We start from the raw sequence: 22,280 nt of genomic DNA on the forward strand, positions 1-22,280 counted from the left end.
TATTTGGTTTGAGTTTATTCTATTCAAATTTTAAAACTTGCATTTTATCAAAATATCTTTCTAAAAACCCTAATTTCAAGGCCATAGTCTTGTTATTAGGGGTATTTTGGTCATTTGGACCCCAATTTCGAAATTTCATGTCTTATCTTCCTTATTTATTCCATTTTATTTCATACTTTATCACTTTTGATTTAAGGGAATCAAGGAAAACGCTTATATCTAGCAAAATCCAGTAATTTCTAGATATTACTGGATAAATCTAGAAAAGCCAACATATTTTCATTAACCAAGTTTTCTAGTTTTGCAGGTACATTGAAGACTTTATTTTTCATGTATTTAAATTTCAATAGTGATGTAATTTGTAATTAAACTTTGGAATAAGAATTTATATTTCCTGCTTAGCTTAGGTTGCATTGCATATAGTTTATTTTTATAATTTTAATGTGTGATGGATGATGATTCATGCATATTTTTACAAATTCACCATGGTCTACACGAATGGCACATGCACTAGCTTCTATGAAGTTTATAAACTTGGTGAAATTTGTATTTATGGCCATAGTCAGAATACAAATGATACTTAGATTTATGATCTTCACATTAGCCACATTCAGCCTACACTCTTAGGCTAACTTAAAAAATGCACTGCATTTCTCAAAAATACAAAAAGTATTTCTCAAATCCATATTCATTCATTTCATGCATTTGCCAATTCCAATCTCAATTCAAAGAAGTTCATTTTCTCAAAATCTCCTAAGTCTTATAGCAAAATCGATTTTCCCAAAAGCATTGAATTTCAAAGAATATTTCAAGTGTTTTTCTCAAGTTCATAAACTCAATTTTCCAAAGTTATGCAGTCAATTTCAAAGTTTGAAGTTAGAATTTTTCTAAGTCTTATTCAAAAGAATATGGATTTGCCAATGATATTTCAAATATTTCCCAAGTTCCAAATTCAAATTTTCTAAGTTAGAATTTCAATTTCAAAGTTTGAATTCAGAGAAACCAAGTCTCTCAGAATCAATCTTCACCAAATGTCAATGATTCCTCAAAATCGATTTTATTTCTCTCAGAAGTATATTCTAAATCCCAATTCACTATTTTCCAAGATTTACATTTTCTAAATATTTCAATCATTCAAAGCAAACATCATGTTTTCAAAATGTGCATTTTCTGAAAATTCATAGCACATGCCTGATTCTATGTGCATTTAGAAATTAGGATATGATTTAGACAAGTTGAATAGAGTAGAGCATAAGATTGATCCTTGGTTCAATTACCCCTGTTAAAGGTGGCAGGAACGGTTGAACCTCGTACCGACAGGCGAGTCCCATTCTACGGAATTTTCCCGCATTTTAAAAACGGAGGCGAGTTATTTTCAAAAATCTTTTTCAAAGGTCAGTTTGATTTGCAAAAGTAAAATTTTTGCAATGATAACAGGTTTGGCGACCGAGATGGGACCTGTCTTCGCCTGATCAATCTAATGCTCTACTTAGTTCAAATTGTCAAAATCGATATCCATGGAATGTCAGCTTTGCTTTATGATATCATGTGAACCTAGGAGCCTAGACTTGAACCCAGCTGACATGGAATGCATATAGACTAGGTATGGTTTGGTAGGACCATATTGAGGAGAATTATTCATGCTCACATAGACTTAGGTCTAATACAACACTCCTCAATTTAGGAATTGTATGAAAAGAATGTTTGCTTCTTCAAATATTTCAAAATTCTATCTCTTTAGGACTTAGAGCCCTCTGTTTTCTTGCATGTGCTCATATTTCAAAAATCACCCTACCTATATTGTCCCGGTCTTCACGTTGCTGGGCTCTCTTCCAGAACCATAGTTCGGGACAGAGCCTCACAACTGGGCCACTTATTTGGGTTAACACCCCCCTGCCACGTACCAAGGGCCATAGTCCAACGTATATCGGCAGGTGCTCAAGGATGTTGGAAAACTTGAACCTAGAACCGGAGAAATTGATTTTATGCCACGTACATCGAGCCTTGGCTTGAGTATACAGGCATAACTGGATTGGATACAGTTGATCTGAACCTTAGAGTTAGGATTAAGGTCCTACAGCCATTTCAAAATTTGTGCATCTAGAGTCAGCTTTTAGGGAATGTTGTATGTGCATACTTGTTTATGCAGAATTTGATTGAATATGTTATTTCCTTTTTATTTTCGATATTTTCCCAAATTTTCTAAAAATACTAGACGATTTTTCAAAATTCCCCAATCTATGCCCATGTACTGTCCATGTTTTAAACCTTGGACGATTTTCCAAATACTTCATTCTCCATTTATTTCTTTATATTTCATCAAACCCTGGACGATTTTCCAAATTTCCCTTAATTTCCTTCAAAACTCCAGGTGATTTCCCATCTTTCCTTTCTTCTGGATCTCGAATTTCCTGCTTTATTTTTATCCTGCCTGCATTTTTCTCAAATTTCTAGTACTTTCCCAAGTCTTATTCCAATTTCCATGTCTTCCAGTCTGATGGCATCCAGTCAGCTTGATTCAGTCTTCCCTGAGGGTCACATCTCCTACGAGGTGCGACAAAGTCTTCCCGAACATCGAGTCCTCAGCACCGGATCCTTCTTTCCCCGGTGGTACTATTCATGGTTCAAGAACTTCTCTCGTATGTTTCAGGACCATCTGGACGAGTGTGGATTGGAACTGGCGTCCGCAGTGGGAAAGCAGACAGTCAACGACAACTTGATCCATGCACTAGCAGAGCGGTGGAATCCGAGCACTTCTACATGCTGGTTTCCGTGGGGCGAGATGACGATACTGATGGATGAATTTTTAGAGATTATGGGATTGCCCGAGTCAGCCGGTCAGCCTGGAGATCCATTGGAGAAACAGTTTTTGATTAATGTCAAAGGTCTGGACCCTAAAGATGCTTTAGCTCGCATGACAGGACGCAAGTCTTGACCATTGATAGAGGAGGATGGAAACGAATATGTGGACCTGCTCGAAATCTATAGACAGTATGGAACATTTGCAGAAGTTAGCTCGTTGTCCAGGACAGCTCGAGAGAGAATTCAGCACGCGATGGTTCTATGCACGGTGGGATTAGCTTTCTTTCCTGATGGACGGAATTACATGGATATCAGAATAGTTCAGCTTCTAAGGAGATGGGGAAGTCGACAGACCAGCCGCCTCTCAATAGCCATGGCCGCACTCGCTTTTCTATACCGAGGGTTGACTCGTTTCGCACTTGGAGAATCGATTCTAGTCGAAGGGTGCACTTATGCATTGCAATCCTGGTTCTTTCGGCATGTGCCAGCCCGAGCCAGTTTATTTAGATAAAATGGTGAAAAGCTTCTTCCAGTTGCGCGATACCGGTTCCTGATCGACAACCTTCAGGAGGAAGAAGTCGTATGGGACTACTTTGATCGTCAGGAATCACCTCCCAGATATACCTACGCTTATGGCAAGCGGTTCAGGCTACTTGGCCCATTCTTCTGTGCATACTATCATCTAGAGCGGTGTGTCAGGCAATTCTCTCAGAGGCAGAAGCGCGTAGAGGAATTCCACTAGCCGGGGTTCTGCCAGAATTCGATCTCGCATCAGATCAGTGGTCTGGAGCATACCATTCTGCCAGACATGGCTGGAATTCCTTTGTTACTCTCACTATTTTTCCTGGTCCTCGTGTATCTTCTGATTATCCGGAGTGGTAGAAAATTGTCTGTCCCCCTCCCCTCTGTCAAGTGTATTATTGATAAAATCATGTTTTTTCCCTCAATAAAATTCCTTTATTTTACATTTCACTTTGGTTTGACGACCTCGCCTAGGTAACAAGGCATATTTTCAGTTGTTTATCTTGCAAAGAATAGCAACACAATTGTTGTAATCCCAGCGACTACTCAATCCCTAGTAATGGGATATTATTCCAATTGTCTACCAAAATTCTCAACAAATATTTTCCTCCAAACCAAATTTCCTTCAGAAGCCTAACCATCAGTTCTGCCTTGCAGAGAGCATCAGCAACATCCAAGAGAACATTTGTGATACCCGATGGTTCATACAAGATCCAGAAAGAAAATCACATCAGTTGAATGCGTCGCGTACTCAGTAGCTTCAGAAGAAGAGATGGACTCACCTCGATCCATCCAGAGTCAGGGTCAGTGGTCGGCTTACAAATCCAAAAATCAGTCTATTAATGACCCTACTCAGTCACAGCTAAAAGACATGATGAAAATGGTCAAAGATCTGCAGGCCCGCGACAAGGGCAAGAAAGTCTTCACCAGCGAAGACTTCTATGATGGTTTAGATGGGGATGACAATCTGGATAATGTCCCTAGAAAATTTATCAAGTTTGATGGTTCTGGCGACCCTAAGGCTCATCTCGCCATGTTTTTCGCTGAATGTTCACGATTCAAGCGTGATAATCGGGCACTCTTCCTTTGCTTCTCTCGCAGTCTGGAGGGAACGACAGCTAAATGGTACTCGAAGCACATCAACCCCATAGAGCTGAAAGAATTTGATAAGGTGGTGAATATGTTCATTGAGCGCTTTCTATTCAATGCTGAGGCACTCCCGACCGTCAGCCACCTCTGTGGCCTGAAACAGAGAGAAAATGAAAAGGCCCGAGATTTTATCCATCGCTGGAGGTCAGCTTGCAACAAGATGAGAGACCCCATATCAGAAGGGCATGCTTTGTCCTTAATTCTAAGCAATTTCTCGCAGCCTCTAAAAGGCCTCATCTCCACCGCACCATCCAGAACCTTTATAGAGTTAACAGAGCGAGCCGAATGGCTCGAATTGAGTATGGAGAATGGTTTCTACGAAGGTTTCACTTTCACCAAGAACAGCGGTCAGAACGAGTCAAAGAAGAAGACTCACTTCACTAATTTTGTCAGTAATAATAAATGGAATCATCGCAAGGGGCAGAATAAAGACTTCTGTTATGGGGCAAGAGGTTCAAACAGGAATGATCAGAAAGGGAAGCCGATCCCGCAATTCAGCAAGCCGCTAGAGCAGGGACCAAAACCCCGAGAGAAAGTGAAGCATGAAGGATGGAGCTATGACAGGAAATTCACTCCATTAGATCAATCACTCGAGACTGTGCTCGAGTACATGTTGACCAAGGAGATGGTCAAGTTGCCAAGGCTGGCCGATCCTCCCGTTCCTATGGGAAAATTCAAAGACCAATTCTGCAAGTTCCACAGAACAGTGGGGCACAATACCGAGAATTGCTTCGTTCTCAAGAACATAGTTCAAGATCTTATTGACAAGAATCTTCTGATAGAAGGTGCCGAAGACGAGAATATAGATATTTTGAAAGAGCCATTTCCTCGTCATTCTATAATAGTCATCACCGAACAGTCATTTCAACCACAGGAGCATATCAGGCCGTGCTCTGAAAATGACATGCAAGCTCAGCATCAAGTCCTGGTATTGCAGCAGGCTCGGTCCAAGGCCCAGAAGATAGACCTTATTTCAGCTTTCGGCAAATTGAAAGTATCTTACAAGCCCGCTGGGATATCTCCCGAGGTAGCCAGAAGTATGCCATGACTCCCTAAGCATCTCATTAAGTCCACCCCAAAGAAAAGCGAGACATCCACTCTAAAGCCTATTACAGCATTATCCAATGTCTCAATTTTGGACTTAACCCAAGCTTCTGCTAAACATCAGCAAGTATTAAATAATCTGTTGCAGAAAATCAAGGTGAAACCAAGCATAACTCCGGAAGACATGGCCCACATAGTCAATCAGGCCATGACTAATGCTCCAGTTACTTTCTCCGATGAGGATCTCCCTAAGCCTCATGTGTTCCATAACAACGCCTTGTATGTTGTGGTTTGAACCAGAGGGATGACAGTTCCTCATGTGCTGATCGATGGAGGCAGCAACCTCAATATATGTCCGGAAATGACCGCCAAAGCTTTGGGCATAAAAGAAGAAGAATACATTCCAGATCCAATCACCATTTATGGGTTCGACAATCATGGCCAAACAGCGAAAGGAAAAATATTCCTAGAGATCTTCATTGACTACTTGGTCCATTCAATTCTCTTTCACGTGGTCAATGTGCCGCCCACTTATAATCTACTTCTCGGGAGACCTTGGATCCACAACACAAACGCAGTGCCGTCTACTTTGCATCAGTGCATCAAGTGGTCAAAAGGTGGTATGATCACGACAGTCTTAGGCAAAGATCCGGAGCAGAGGCTAGCACAGCCCATGGTTCCCAGGCCCTTTTTCACTACTGATATCCCTAGCATTAGGGGTATTGAAGAAGTCAGCTTCGAAGAGAATTCAGGAATAATGCAGACGGCAGAGCAACCCGAGCATACAGTGGCTGCGACCCGATGGGGAGGTCCACAGTTCTTTAAGATTGGAGGACGAATTGATTACAGCACACTTAAGGATCATCCGCTATTCCCCCAATTTATGAAAGCTAAGAAGGGATTTGATTTATTAGTGAAGCACGGCTACCAGCCTTTTCAAGGCCTAGGCAAAAATGAAGATGGTCGTCTTGAACCAGTGATTCCTCAGCATTGCCCTAAAAGGGCCGGATTGGGCTTTAATGGCCGAAGATCTCAGAAAGAGATTGTTTTCATTAAGGGAGCGCATTAGAAGAATTCCTTTGTCTTTCCTTTTCTATTCTTTTGTCGGGATGATATCCCATTTCATTTTCATCATTGTCATTTTGATTAATTCTATCTTTCAATAAAGTTGCAAGTTTCCTTTGTCTATCTTGGTGCCATTTGTCTCTTTACTCCTCAGTATTAAATCTTCACAAAATTGAAATCATTTTGCTCTTTTATCTTTCCAATTATTTTCAATAAAAGCAATTTATTTCATGATGAGCAATTTCCCTAAATCAATTTATCCTCCAATTTTCAGAATGTCTTCCTGATCTATCAAGAAGCTCGTCTTTAATCCAAAAGCCTGTTCGAAATCAGCAATAATTCATCAGGTCAGAATAAGAACAGAATGTAGTCAGATTGCAAAGCAGTCAGAAGAATCCGTAGAGTTCGATTCAACTCTTCAAGAGCTGCCAGAATTTGCATCGGTTCAGAAGCAAGATGAGCCATCATCCTTAGTTCAAGATCCGACTGAGGATATCAATATCGGATCAGAAGACGATCCTAAAATTCTCAAGATTGGCAGTGGTTTGAGTCCAGGAGAGAAAGAAAGGCTCACTAATTTCCTCAAGCAGCATGAAGAAGTATTTGCATGGACTTATGAGGATATGCCAGGTTTAGATCCGAAATTGGTGGAACATCGCCTCGTTTTGAAGCCTGAGGCGAAACCAGTCAAGCAGAAGTTGAGAAAAATGGATCCTCGAATCGAGCAACAGGTCAAGGAAGGACTTGAGGATCTGCTTAAAGCAGGATTCATTCGAGCAATTGATTACCTGGATTGGTTGGCGAATATCGTAGCAGTTCCTAAGAAGAATGGGAAAGTACGAATCTGTATCGACTTCCGTGATCTCAATAAAGCCACTCCAAAGGATGACTATCCGCTCCCAAACATTGATCTCCTAGTCGATAGCACAGCCGGGCATAATATGTTTTCCTTTATGGACGGATACTCCGGATATAATCAAATCAAGTTGGCCGCTCGTGACCAATCCAAAACATCCTTTACCACGCCATGGGGGACTTTCTGTTATACAGTCATGCCATTTGGGCTCAAGAATGCTGGGGCAACCTATCAAGCGTGCTATGGCTGTTATTTCCCATGATCAGATGCACAAAATCATGGATGCATATGTTGGTGATATTCTAGTAAAATCCAAAGAAGAGGAAGATCACATCGAAGCTCTCAATCAAGTTTTCAAGCGGCTCATTCTTTACAAGCTAAGACTCAACCCACAAAAATGTGTTTTTGGAGTCGAATCTGGCAAGTTGCTAGGCTTCTTAGTCAGCAAGAAGGGGATAGAGATGGATCCCGCTAAGGCCAAGGCTATCATTGGCATGTCGCCTCCGACTAATCTCAAAGAATTGTGTAGCCTTCAAGGACGCATGCAATCAATTCGGCGATTTATTTCCAATTTGGCTATGAGGTGCAAGCCTTTCAATCATTCGCTCAGAAAAGGAGTGAGGTTCGAATGGGGACCTGAATGTCAGCAGTCGTTCGAACGCATCAAGAAATATCTTCTCAATCCCCCTGTTTTAAAGCCGCCAGAATTAGGGAAACCCCTATTGCTATACATTTCAGTTAATCAAGTTGCTTGCGGCGGATTCTTGGCGCAATACGAAGAGGGCAGCTTGATAGAACATGCCATTTACTATGTGAGCAAGACCTTTATTGATTACGAGAAGAAATACTCTTAGATAGAGAAGACATGCCTAGCTCTGGTATGGATGTGTCAGAAATTGAGACATTATTTATTGGCATCTGAAGTCAAGATTCTATCTAAATTAAATCCTCTCAAGTACATTCTTGAACAACCATTTCTTAGCGGACGAATCGCCAAATGGCAAGTCCTATTAATGCAATACGACTTGGAATATGTCTCTCAGCAATCTATCAAAGGCCAAGCAATTGCAAACCAATTAGCAGATTTTCCTCTAGCAGAGGATGTTAAAGCTGAGGATGATTTCCCCGACGAGCGGATCTGCAATATTCAACAATCCTCAATTTAGAATTTATTCTTCGACGGTTCCAAGAATATGGCAGGCATAGGAATCGGAATTCTGCTAATTACACCAGAGAAGGAGATGATTCCCTTTTCTCTTAAACTGGATTTTCAGTGCACTCATAATATGGCCGAGTATGAAGCTTTGATACAAGGTCTGAAAATTTTACAGGACTTCAATGTCAAAAGAGTGCATGCTTATGGCGATTCTTTGTTAATCGTCAATCAAGTTCTGGCCGAATGGCAAGTGAAAGATCAGAAATTACTTCCTTACCAGAAGATTGTCTCAGCTCTTGCCAACAAATTCGAAGAATTCCAACTTTTTCATATCAAGAGAGATTTCAATCAAGTTGCAGACAATTTAGCTAATCTGGGATCCATCATGTCTTTCAGGAGTGGAGAATGTTGTCGCTCATTTGAAATTGGCAGACTTGATCAACCCGCTTTCGTCCCAGTAGAGCAAATAAACCAGGCTGAGCAAAAGAAGAAGCCCTGGTATCATGATATCAAGAATTTCATTAAAACTGGCGAATTTCCTCCAGAATTATCAAAGAGAGAGCAGCAAGCAATTCAACGCATGTCTGCTCGATATTTTATTCTTGTCGACGTCCTTTATCGTCGTGGATTCAGTTCTCAGTATTCCAGATGTTTGGACAAAGAAGAAGCCAAAGAAGTTGTGCAAGAAGCACATAAAGGCATTTGCGGTGGTCATGTTGACTATCAGACTCTCGTCAAACAAATCATCCAAGCAGGATATTATTGGAGAACTTTGCAATAAGATTGCTATCATTTTGTGAAGAAGTGCGTTCAATGTCAGATGCATGCGCCTTCCATACATGCGCCAGCGACATACTTACAATCTGTCGTCTCGCCATGGCCATTTTCCCTGTGGGCTTTCGATGTTGTAGGCCCCATCACTCCTTCAGCCTCCAATGGTCATAAATATTTTCTGGCTGCAACAGAATATTTTACTAAATGGGTAGAAGCAGTCACTCTACGCACAGTAGAAGGTCGACACGTGGTTTCTTTCATCCATAAGAATATCCTTTGCCGTTTTGGTATACCGCATGATATTATGTCGGATAATGGCAGTCATTTCAAGAATGAGAGAATGAGGACATTCTGCTCAAAGTTCAAAATTCATCATCATTTTTTCGCCCCTTATTATCCTCAAGGGAATGGTCAGGCAGAGGCCACCAACAAGATTCTGATTCGAATCCTGGAGCGAACTTTAGAAACGGGCCGTGACTGGCATGAAAAGATTCATGATGCATTAAGGGCATACAGAACCACCATTCGAACTCCAACGAATGCTACTCCGTCAGAACTTGTCTACGGAACTGAAGTAGTGCTGCCTCTACATGTTCAGAAACCTGCTCTGAAATTTGCATCACTTCTAGAATTACCTCTTGATCAGTATCAGCAACAACGGCTGGTACAACTTGATTTGCTCGATGAAAGAAGGCTCAGAGCAGCAGAGCATGCTCAATCCTATCGCCACAGGATAGCCCGACAATATGCAAAATCTGTCATTAAGAGAAAATTTCGGGTCAATGATCTAGTGCTCAGATCAACAACTTATCTCAGGCACCGCCCGGGTGGCAAATGGGCACCAAATTGGGAAGGTCCTTATGTTGTCAAAGAGGCACTACCTCGCAATTCATATCGGCTCATCAATGCTGATGGAATAGAATTACCAGATCCCATCAATGCTCGACATTTGAAAAAATTCTATACTTGAACAATTTCCTATTCTTTGTAATTCTTCCAAATTTTCTTCAATAATGATCAAAATTCTTTTTCCCAGTTACACTGGGGCATTTTAAAATTTTGTTTTTATCTACAAATATCTTGTATGCAGGCAGGATAAATAAATCTCTCATTTCACGCACTTGTGCATTCATGTGCATCGATTTGCATTCAATCGCATTAATAACGATCTGGTCAATATTGAGATTTCAACTATCAATCCCATCACAATTCCTAACGATTCAAGATTGAAAGACAATCACCAGAACTAAACCAAAATCCAGTATCCAAAGTGGTACATTTTTAAACCGGTATGCATACTGGTGTCCTTTCAAAATCGAGCACTCGTGTTAGTGTTCCACTGAATGGTCATGTCAGTCGACCTCTTGAGCTCAATCTTCGTGCTGATCCAATCATCCAATTTCCAAAATTCCAAATTTCTAATTTCCAATTTCCAAATATCAATTTCCAAATTCCAAAATTCCAAATTTCTAATTTCCAATTTCCAATTTCCAATTATCAATTTCCAAATTTCCAATTTCCAATTTCCAATTTCAAATATCAAATTTCAAAATTCCAATTTCCAAATTTCGACCTTTTGGTCACCTAATACCCAATTCCAAAAAAAAAATCTCTTGCGAGAGACCCTTTGTATAGGGAGAGTTCGAGGGAGCTCGCTCTTTTCGCATGCTATCCAATTCGTTCACTTAGCCCCTTTTCAGGGAGAGTTTGAAGGGACTCGTGTCTTTGTGAACCGTTTGCAAAACAAAATTCCAAATTTCACACAAGGAACCCTTTTTATAGGGAGAGACTCGACAGAGACTTGCTTTCCTTGTGGCCCCATAATTTCAGACTAGGCCATTTCATCATGAAGGACCCTCTTTTCAGGGAGAGTGTGATGAACTCGTTCTTTCATAACCAATCTACCAACCTCACAAATTTCGGCCCCCTTTCCATAAGAGAAGCCTAATGTTAGGAAGTTTTGACGAAAGCTTAATTTCTCTTCGAAAGTTCGTTTTGCAAACACCTCCTCTTCATGGAAGAGAGGAGTAATTCCCAATTCCAATTTCTGAATCTTCTCCTTTGGGGAAAGGAGAAGAGAATTTTTGTCAGGGATGTGTTGCGTTGTGCTTCAAATGCTCGATTTTACAAAAGGATTTCAAGAAAATTTTGCCAATTTGTCGTTAAATATTTGTTGATTTCAAAAATCTTTATTGCACAAAATTATTACTTCAGAATACCTCCACTATTACTTCCGAAAGGACAATGCTTTCGCGAAAAAGGATTCAAAGTTCAAAATCTTTCTATTGGCCAACCAAAAGGATGAAGAATAAATCCGCGATATGGCCAGCAAAGAGAATTCAATGTTGTTGTCAAGCCATGAGTGATTGATATTGATTGCAGTCAATGGTACATTTGTAAAGACCATTCTTGAAAAATAAAGCAGTCGAAATATCCTGGGTGATACAGAAAAAAAAAATCCACTCAATCTCCATATCTCCTCAATCACCTAAGCTGCAATTAAATATCTGCAAAAGGGATCTCTCAATTGTCGTCAAGATGAAGGCGAATTAAGCGAGTCGACCTCCGGGGCCAAAGAAGATTTGGATCATCTCCAAGATGACGGAGTTTGTGACGGATCCTTCCAGGGAAAGTTCAGATCACTGTCGAGATAAAGGCGAGTGTGATGAGCCTACCGAAAAACCCTAAAAGATATTTAATTTCTGCTATCATCAAGAGATTCCCAACCAATGAGCCAATAACTATCAAGATAATCCCTGAGAGAAAAGAAGGATCGGAACATCTCTGAGATGAAAGAGTTTGTGACGTACCCTTCCCAAGAACAAAAAGAGAGAAAAGTCAGGACATCTCCAAAATGAAGGATGATGTAATTCCCGAAAAATCCAAGAGAGCTCCAATTCTGTAAAAAAGAGTGCAGAAAGATCATCATGAGAAAAGAATCCCAGGATATAAGACTGCCGAATTTATCAAGAATCTTCTTTAATTTTGTGAAATTCTTTTATCAATATTCTTTCACCAATAGCTCTCGCAATATCAAGAATACTTTCTTTCTCGTCCATATCAAGGAAATTGATAGCTTCCTTGAAAGAAAGCCAATCGCAAGCAATTTGAATTTGAATCTTGATTCTACGGAATTAAGCTCAGTCGGAGGTAATACTTCAGGTAGAAAAGAGGGAATACTTTCAAAACAATGCGCATCACTTTCAATTATTTTGAATCAACAATAATTTTCAACATTTTGACAATATTTTCTAGCTATCCTGGCGTGAAGCGAGAGCTTGAGGTTCATCTTTGGCGCATTCTGACATCAGTTGTTATCCTTTTTAGGACTTGATAACGGGAGTTTTCAAGATTTCTTCCCTTCGTTGGTATAATCTAAGCGCACGGGCTCTCAGATTCGCACACTTCCCTGTGTCCCCACTGTCCCACCATAGACAGTCCAATTTCGGCTTGAGGTTAAGCCACCAATTTCAGCAAAAGGCAATTTCAAAAGTTAATTAGTCTCAGCAATGAGGCGCCCAAAATCAATCCCTTTTCAAACTTTAGGGACCCCAATTTCCTTCCTTTTGCAAAACCCCTATCGGATTCATTGTGCGGAAATCCGAAGGTTCCATCACGGTCTCTTCCTTCGAGGATTCCGTCCATTTTGTGCCCAATCAGGTTAAGGGTATAAACTTGGGCCTCCTTTGATGAGGTATTTCATTTTTTTGCCCAATCAGGTTAAGGGTATAAACCTGAGCCTCCTTTGATGAAGTATTTTTTTTTTGCCCAATCAGGTTAAGGGTATAAACCTGGGCCTCCTTTGATGAGGTATTTCATTTTTTTTGCCCAATCAGGTTAAGGGTATAAACCTGAGCCTCCTTTGATGAGGTATTTCTTTTTTTTTGCCCAATCAGGTTAAGGGTATAAACCTGGGCCTCCTTTGATGAGGTATTTCATTTTTTTGCCCAATCAGGTTAAGGGTATAAACCTGGGTCTCCTTTGATGAGGTATTCCATTTTCCACCCAATCAGGTTAAGGGTATAAACCTGGGCCTCCTTTGATGAGGTATTCCATTTTCCGCCCAATCAGGTTAAGGGTATAAACCTGGGCCTCCTTTGATGAGGTATTCCATTCTCTGCCCAATCAGGTCAAGGGTACAAACCTGAGCCTCACGTGGTGAGGTATTTCATTTCTCAATCAGGTTAAAGGTTAAGCCTGAGCTTCATTCCATACGAGGTATTTCCCGTCCCATCTAGGTTAAGGGCAAAACCTGAATCTCATTTCTTTTTGAAATAAAATTTTCTCCTTATTCCCCCATTTCATATCTACCATCATCATTTTAATAAATTCTTTCATACCGAGTCAGACTCATCTAACTGGGGCATTTTTATGGTTCAAATTTGGTATGTTTTCTTTGCCACTAAGCTCGGCTCACAACCAGCTTAGTAGCAAAGAGGGGCATCTGTAAACACCCCAAATTTTCACCCTCATCCAGTGTTTGTCCATTTCATAGGTCATCACAGATTATTGCATATCATTGCATGTATTCTGCATTTCATTTCATCACATCTCATTGTACTGCATAGCATTGCATGTCATTACATCTCATTTTTGAGATCCAGCACTCCTATTTCAAAACATTCAATCCAGATTTGAATTTTAAAGCTTTATTTCAAAATCAATTTCAAAACCTGGGTTTTTATTCAATACTCTGTCATTTTCTAACCCCAGGAATTTATATTTCGAAATATTTTCTCAAGGAAACAATCTGGATTCATTTTAAATTCAAATTTTAATCGATTTCAATTCACAGATGAGACCCATTGAGGTGGTGTCGCTTCTGAATTTCTCTATTCATCAAATTTTTCAAATTTTTGAAAGTTTCAATCCGATCAGGACTCTGTCTCAGAGTCCTAATCCAGTCAGGAGTCTGTTTTTAAGTCTGTTTTACTTCCATTTTCAGTCTTTTTCGATTATTTTCAAAATTTAGGTCATTTTACAGAGTCCAGTTAGTTCAAGACTCTATTTTAGAGTTCGGTCGAGTTAGGAGTCTAACCCTGACTTATTTCATCATTTCTTGATAAAATCTTTTGAAAATTCTTTCATTTGGCTTTTAAAATCTAAAATTTCAGAGTCCTAAGAGTTCAGGACTCTAACCCGGAGTTCCAGTTCGCTTGAGACCCTATTTTAAAAGATCTTGAATTTCAAATGTCGATTTTAACCCTTTGTCAAAGCCATTTTCAGTGTTTATTTCAAAATTTTCAAAATTAGATGTGGGCCCACTCAGTTGGCGCCACATCCAGAGGAGTTTAAACCCAGTTGGAACTCTATGCCATTTCAAAACTTTTAATTTTAAGTTTGCTTTTGAAAATCTTTTGAAAACTCTCTTAATTTTAAGTTTTAAAATCATTTTTTGACAAAATCAAGTAGGGCCCACTCGGGGTGGTGCCACATTTGAGAAAGTCAGGGTTAGCTTAGGCTTAGTCAGTGTCTTGGTTAGTTTTAGAAGTTTAGAAGAGTCAAAATCTATTTTGAAAACTCATTCTTAAAGTTGGTTTTTAAATTGTTGTTTTTAAAAGTTTTAGTTAAAACTTTAAAAACCCAATGTGAGAAAATGCCAAGTGGCACCACATTTGGGGATTTTCTAGGTTTAGCTAGGGGCTAATTAGGACTTAATTAGGATAATCTAGGCTAGGGTTAGTTAGGTAAACTCACACCAAAATCGCCCCCTTAGAGAGTCCAAGATTTTCAAAAGTGTTAAAATTTAAACCTAATTTTTTTCATTATAAATAGATGCATAAGGGGGGTCGATTTTTCCATCTCTCTCCTATTGGATTCTTGGAGCTTCTCTCTCCTCTTCAGCCCTTCCTCCATTGCAGCAACCTCAAGGTAATTATTTTCTTTAATTTTTAGTTTTTATTTAATATTTTTCATTGTTTTAAGCATGATTTAGCCATTGGCACCATCACCTTCATGGATTAAACCATGGATTCAACCTCAAGAACCATCAAGAATCAGCAAGAACGATCCAAGAAGGTGATCTAACCCTGTTTTGGATGATTTACAGAGATTTTAATCCATTAGAATTGATTTTAATATGATTCTTTACATTATTAACCAATAAAATATATGATTTACCCCTTTTAATGGATTAAATCTATGTTTTAAAGGTGATATCAAATTCCAGCCATTGATTCCCTGTTTTTATTTTATTTTCATGGTTTATTCATGTTTTTTTTACGTTTTATAGCATAGAAATAATTTTTATTTACTGTTTTATGGTTTATTTTATTGATTTACATTAGTTAATGCATGGTTTGTCAAGTTTCTTAAATTTCTGTGTGTTTTAGGTTTAGAACAGTAAAGATAATGTTATTTCGGATTGAAGTTCTCATTGGGTATTTCTGATTTTTTTATATGTGATGCATGCATGAGTTATTGAGTTAATGTAGAAAAATCAGAGGTTTTGGATCTCGGGAACCCTGTCAAAAAAATCAGACATCAAATCGGATTTTTAAAGCTTTAAAATCGTGGTTAAAATCAAGAAGGTAACTTGCTGTTATGATATTTCTCTCATCTTATATCCGATTTTAGATCTGTAAAGTGATATGAATTCACATTGAGTAGATCTGTCTTCTGTGAAATTTTCGGATTTTTTTATTACTGTTTAGTATTTTTCCCTTTTCAGAGAATCTGTTTTTAAATTTAAAACTCGTTAGGGTTTACCAAAACCCTAATCAGACTTGTGTTAGTCATAAATCCCAAACCACAGATCCGATTTTAGATCTGTAAAAAGTGAGTATTGTTATTTTTCTGTCTACTGTTCACCACTAAAATTTCAGAGATTTTTGTTTAGGTTTTCTATTTATGTTTGTATTTTCAATCTGAAGTAGCCGTTTTAATCCCTGTTAAAAGTGATATATTTTAGCTCAGATTGCCGGACGGGTTTCTCCCTAACCGAAGATGATTTTTCCGATCTGTAAATTGGGAAATCTTTGTTTTTCTTCTTAGTTAGTCTCTGTAAAATTTCATAAATTTTCATGGAGATTTGACCCCTGGTTCAGGTCTTGGACTGAGACTGGTTGGTGAATTAGGTCAAAAATAGCATATTTTAGGGTTTAATGCAATTTTCGGATTAATTTAATGTCAAAAAATTATTTTTATAATTCCAATTCGACATTGGGGTTATAACAAGTGCAGGTACCAATTTTTATGGATTTTGGAATCCATTTTATGGCTGAATTAAGCAAATTGCAAAACCGGGTTCCTGAAAGATCCAAAAACACTGCAAAAATCACAAAATTTGTGATATTATTGGATTTTCGTGCATAAGCATATGGTTTTAGGGTTTTATTATGTTCATTGAGCATCTTAGGATACTTTAGGTTTAATTTTGTAGTTATTTGATTTTATTTAGGTCATAAAACCCAAATTTTTACCAAAAATCTATTTCTAAAAACCCTGATTTCAAGACCATAGTCTTGCTATCGGGGGCAATTTGGTCATTTGACCTAAATTTCGAAATCCCTAACCCTAATTTCATATTTTTAATCATGTCATAGTATATTTGGTTTGAGTTTATTCCATTCAAATTTCAAAACTTGCATTTTATCAAAATATCTTTCTAAAAACCCTAATTTCAAGGCCATAGTCTTGTTATTAGGGGTATTTTGGTCATTTGGACCCCAATTTCGAAATTTCATATCTTATATTCCTTATTTATTCCATTTTATTTCATACTTTATCACTTTTGATTTAAGGGAATCAAGGAAAAGGCTTATATCTAGCAAAATTCAGTAATTTCTAGATATTACTGGATAAATCTAGAAAAGCCAACATATTTTCATTAACCAAGTTTTCTAGTTTTGCAGGTACATTGAAGACTTTATTTTTCATGTATTTAAATTTCAATAGTGATGTAATTTGTAATTAAACTTTGGAATAAGAATTTATATTTCCTGCTTAGCTTAGGTTGCATTGCATATAGTTTATTTTTATAATTTTAATGTGTGATGGATGATGATTCATGCATATTTTTACAAATTCACCATGGTCTACACGAATGGCACATGCACTAGCTTCTATGAAGTTTATAAACTTGGTGAAATTTGTATTTATGGCCATAGTCAGAATACGAATGATACTTAGATTTATGATCTTCACATTAGCCACATTCAGCCTACACTCTTAGGCTAACTTCAAAAATGCACTGCATTTCTCAAAAATACAAAAAGTATTTCTCAAATCCATATTCATTCATTTCATGCATTTGCCAATTCCAATCTCAATTCAAAGAAGTTCATTTTCTCAAAATCTCCTAAGTCTTATAGCAAAATCGATTTTCCCAGAAGCATTGAATTTCAAAGAATATTTCAAGTGTTTTTCTCAAGTTCATAAACTCAATTTTCCAAAGTTATGCAGTCAATTTCAAAGTTTGAAGTTAGAATTTTTCTAAGTCTTATTCAAAAGAATATGGATTTGCCAATGATATTTCAAATATTTCCCAAGTTCCAAATTCAAATTTTCTAAGTTAGAATTTCAATTTCAAAGTTTGAATTCAGAGAAACCAAGTCTCTCAGAATCAATCTTCACCAAATGTCAAGGATTCCTCAAAATCGATTTTATTTCTCTCAGAAGTATATTTCAAATCCCAATTCACGATTTTCCAAGATTTACATTTTCTAAATATTTCAATCATTCAAAGCAAACATCATGTTTTCAAAATGTCATTTTCTGAAAATTCATAACACATGCCTGATTCTATGTGCATTTAGAAATTAGAATATGATTTAGACAAGTTGAATAGAGTAGAGCATAAGATTGATCCTTGGTTCAATTACCCCTGTTAAAGGTGGCAGGAACGGTTGAACCTCGTACCGACAGGCGAGTCCCATTCTACGGAATTTTCCCGCATTTTAAAAACGGAGGCGAGTTATTTTCAAAAATCTTTTTCAAAGGTCAGTTTGATTTGCAAAAGTAAAAATTTTGCGATGATAACAATTAGTTAGGCATAGACATTTTTCAGTTGTATAACATATAGCAGTTTATATTCACCCTTTTCACAGCCACCTGCTGTATCATATCTACAGCCCTATGACTTCTAGTACAATAAGTTGAGGTTCTTAGCAAGTGTCTGGATTACGAGTCAGCCGGGATAATGTTGATAATCCATGTATGAAATGGAGCAAAATTCTGCTCCCCTTTGCCAATAAGATTAAAGTCAGCATAGTCATATTTTTGTCGTGTAAATTACCTAACTGAAAAGGTAATGTCTAGAGTCTTATACATGTAGCCCAAACAACCATTTTCAGCATATTACACATGCATCTTTAGATGTGCATTTCTTTATCCAATTCATTTCAATACATGTGTTTTCTCATTCATGATATGTTAAAATTTCATTAATTCAGAGCATAGACATAACATTCTATCATCCTGCATCTTAAATACAATAGGATGTTTCCATTATATATATATATATATATTCTCTTGCTTGTGCTAAACTCTGCCTTTTGCAGGAAATACATAAAAAAAATGCAATTCTCTTCTCAGCTTAGAAATTCTTTATTTAATTCAACGATGTGATAGTTAGATGATCATGAGAAACTTCACATTTCCAGTTTTTAAATTAGAGCATGTAAAATATCAGAAATTGCTTGTTTCATCTCATTTCTTCCCTTATTGCAAAATTCTACAAATGGTGAAACATGAATGTCACATGCACCATTCTAATAAGAGGTAATTAATTCTAAGCAAATCACTCACATTGATGGCCATAGTCAAAATGTGGGCAATGCTTAGGACTCTTATCTTTTATGAAATAACATTGGATCTACATTGGATCTCTTTCTAAAAATCATCATATTTTAAAATATTTTCTTATTTTATCAAAGTTTAACTTAAAATTAACTCAAAATATATATCAATGACCATAGTCAGGATATATTGAGAGTTAATTTCATTTTTTTAAACTCTATAAAAGCACTAAAATATATTTTATTCTTCACCTAAATTTAAAAGTGGTTATTATATAATACATTCAATGACCATAGTCAGGAATATATTATATCATTAATCTCATTTACGTTCATTTAAAGAATGAAATATGATTTTCAAAATCCAATTTCAAATTCTTTAAATTCATTCATCATTTAGGATAGAATTACATCATATTTTCAGAATGCCCTTTTCAAAATTCCAAGTGATTCTTTTTCTTCATTTCTCAGATCAAACCTTATTTAGGGATTCAAATTCAATTCAATTTCTCAAGATTCAAAAATCCATTTCAAAATCCAATCTGACTTTGAAATTTCAAAATCATCTTGTACTTCAATTTTCAGATTCAAATTCTAAACTTCAAAGTTCACATTAACTTTGAAGTTTCTGATTCATCTTCTGATTCTAACTTCAGATTCAAAGTCTAATTTGACTTTGAAATTCATTTGTATATTCGCGATTCAATTTCTAAACTTCAAATCAAATTTCAAGTTCAACTTCATCATTGGATCTCAGACTTTAGATCCAATTCCATTTAGAATCCATAATCTAATTCCACTTTGGATCTTAGACTTCAGATCCAAAACCCAGTATAGGATCCAGAATCCAATTCCATCTTGGATCTCAGACTTCAGATCCAAAATCCATTCTAGGATCCAGAATCCAACTTAACTTTGGATCTTAGACTTCAGATCCAAAAATCCATCTTAGGATCCAGAGTCCAACTCTATCTTGGATCTCAGATTTCAAATCCTAAACCCATTTTAAGATCCAAACACCCATTTTAGGATTCAGAATCCAATCCCATCTTGGATTCCATACCTTGGATCTAATTCTATTTAGGATTCATAATCCAATTCCATTTCCAATTCTAGATTTCACATCCAATTCTATTTTCAGATCTCATCTGAACTTCCTAAATCCATTTCTATTTTTTAAATACCATTTGATTTTCTCAGATCCATCTTGATTTCAAATTTGAAATTCAAAATCCATTTCAAATACTTATTTCCTTCCTAAATCCAAGTTTAATATCCGAATTCAAAATCCATTTCTAACTTTGAAACTTCAGTTCCTTTCATTTCAAGTTTCAAACCATTTTTTCTCAAAAACCAAGATTTATTCTCCCAGCTCTAATTTACTTCAAAGACTTACAACTTCTCTGATCTATCTCAAGTTCTATGTTAGATTCAATCATTTCTTCACTCCCTTACCAAGTTCATCTCAGAATACTTGGAAATTTTCAAAACATCTTTTCAAAAAGAGCATACATCCTTGCATTGCACAAGCATGATTCTTTGTGCATTTAGATCTTTAGGATAAATTCTCAAATGATATTTAGGCAAAGCAAAAGGCATAAATTCAATCCTTGGTTCGATTACCCTTGGTAAAGGCGCCAGGAACGATCGAACCTTGTACCGACGAGCGAATCCCGTCTCTCCATTTTTCCCGCAATATATTTCAAAACGGAGGTGAGTAATTTTCTAAATATTTGCAAATCAAGGTCAAGTGAGACCCTGCAAAAGAGTTCCTCTTCTCTCTTTCTTTTCTTTTCTCTTCTCTCTTCTTTTTCTTTCATTTATTTTTCTCCCCTCAAAAAGGAGGAAAATAGAGGTTAGAAAAGGAAAATAGAAGGAAGAGAGAGAAACCACAAAAGAGAAAAAAATTTGCGATGATCACAGTTTTGGCGACCGTGATGGGACTTGTCTTCGTCCGGTTGAATATATGCCTTTGTTTTGCTTTGATATTATCTAAGTCTTTATTCTTCAAATGTCAGCTTCATTTTCATGCAAACCTTAGGAGCCTAGACTCTGTCCTAAGCTGACATCATTGCATATAGGATTTAAGTATGGTTTGGTAGGACCATATTGAGGAGACTATTCCATGCTCACATTAGACTTAGGTCTGAAATACAACTCTCCTCAATTCTAGGGATTGAATGCAAACAATGTATGCAAGTGTATGCTTCTTTCGTTTTAAATCTATCTCTTTAGAACTTGCATTAGAGACATTTGATTTCTTACATGTTGAACATGTTTTTGAAAGCATCCCTACCTATATTGTCTCGGTCTTCACGTTGCTGGGCTGTCTCACTGAACCATAGTTCGGGAAAGAGCCTCACAATTAGACCACTTATTTGGGTTCGCGCCCCCTACCACGTACCTAAGGGCCATAGTCCGAGGTATATCGGTAGGTGCTCAAGGATGTTGGGAAGCCATTATCTTAGAATCGGAGGAATATTTTTATGCCACGTACTTTGAGCTTCGGCTTGAGTATATCAGCGTATCTTGATTGGGATCATATGATTTAAACCTTAGAGTTAGGATTAAGGTCCTACAAGCCATTTCAAATTATTGCATTTTAGAGTCAGCTTCTAGGGAGTGCTATTTTGTGCATTATTGCTTGTATAAATTGATTCGTTTTTTTAGATATTATCTTAAAAATTCTTATTTTTCAAAACCCTGGATATGTATTTCATAAAAACTTCTTTTGTTTTCTCAAAATCCAGGATTGTATATCTCTCATTTCTTTATTCTTTCATTTCTTAAAAACCTGGACATGTCTTTTTAGTCTTCCTATTTTTCAAAAGGTCCAGGCATATTTCTTTCTTTTCTTCTGATTTATCTAAATCTTTTAATCATGCCTGCAATTTTTCAAAAGTATTCAAAGTCTTGTCGTTCAAAATACTCTTCCTCGTATATTCCATCTTCTTCATATAAAAATCCTTTTTATCAAGAGATCTCTTTAAAATTCTCTTTCATTATCTCTCTTCCTTTCAAAAATTCTTTGATCTGAACCCTTCATTTATTCTTCAGAAAACACCAATAGTTCCAATCATGGTTCAAACAAGAGCAAGGAGAAGGGCAGCTCAGCAGCACAATGACAACAAAGTAGAAGAGATGAACTCTTCCAGGTTATCCCGAAAACATGATT

This window comes from Nuphar pumila, chromosome 9 (genome assembly GCF_984573655.1).
Source record: "Nuphar pumila chromosome 9, dmNupPumi1.hap1.1, whole genome shotgun sequence".
Lineage (NCBI taxonomy): Eukaryota > Viridiplantae > Streptophyta > Magnoliopsida > Nymphaeales > Nymphaeaceae > Nuphar > Nuphar pumila.